Source organism: Lagopus leucura, unplaced genomic scaffold, assembly GCF_019238085.1.
Source record: "Lagopus leucura isolate 7727_CA_CO unplaced genomic scaffold, USGS_WTPT01 223-0_obj-0_obj, whole genome shotgun sequence".
NCBI lineage: Eukaryota > Metazoa > Chordata > Aves > Galliformes > Phasianidae > Lagopus > Lagopus leucura.
Genome location: NW_024968359.1, coordinates 7,651 through 8,816, shown reverse-complemented (window position 1 = coordinate 8,816; position 1,166 = coordinate 7,651).

The window sequence follows — 1,166 nt, the reverse complement described above, 5'->3', positions numbered from 1 at the left end:
TCCCCCACGTCCCCCATTTCTTCAGCCCCCATCCGTTTATCCCCCGCATTCCCTTCACCCCAAACGTCCCCCATTTCCTCAGTGCAGCTCACATCCCCCAAACATTTCCATCCCGGCAGCTGACATCCCAGTTCTTCAGCACAGATCCATCAAATACCCCTTAATTCTCCTCCCTGAAGGATCCACCTCCGTCCATTGCTTTGTGCCCTATAGCAGTGGGGCTGCTCCTCTTGGCTCCCCACAACCCCATTTTGTTGCAGGCTCCCCTTTACCCCCATCACATCCTTCTGCCCTCTGTGTTCTCCCTGAGTATTTCACCGTTCTTTATTTTTACCTCTTATAAGCTTCAAAACAACCCCAGAAACCTGCAGGTATCCCTTTTCCGCGGGGTTTTTTCCCCTTCTGAGAGCTCCTTAATGCCGTCCCACTGTCGGGATTTGTCCCCAGCTCTCCATAAAACCTTTTGCCATCGGTTTAAGGCAGCCTGAGGGGGGGATGCTGGCGGGGTTTTGTGTGCAGCACGGCGTCGCTGGGATGGAAGGGGCGATGCTGGTAGATGCTGTGGCCCTGTGCTGCGTGCCGGCTCAGCTGGAGCCGTTCCACCCAGCCCTGCCTGCCTCCTTTGAGCTTCGGGGGCAGATGCGACGACTTTGGCTGTTTGTTGTGGTTCTGGAAATGGGGTTTCGTTACCTCGAATGATTGCTGTGATCCTGAAGGCCGAAGCTCCGTGCTCAGCCCTCCGTCTGCTGGCATTTCCCACCCCGTGGCGCTGATCTGGAGGGAGCTGTGCTCCTGTTGGGCTGTAAATGTAAAACAACCCCGTGAGACGACAGCAATGGGCCCCTGCCCCGTCCTGCTGCAAACGCAGCACTCAGCACCCAAACGGGGCTTTCCTGGTTTGTTTTGCACCCCGGCTGTGCTAATTACTGTAATTACCGTGAGGCTGAGTAACTGTTGCTGCTGTGTTATCTGATGATAAGCGTGGCTTTAAGGGAGGGGACCGGCCGTTAAGCGGAGCCCTCGTTAGCACGAATCCCATGCATGCATCACACGGGAGGCTGTGTTTGCAGGGCTGCAGACCCGCTCTGTGTGTTGCTGCTTCGTTAACTCCTCGGTGCTTTAATTTCCACCCGGTTCGGGGCTGTTTGGGAGCATTTCTGCAGGGC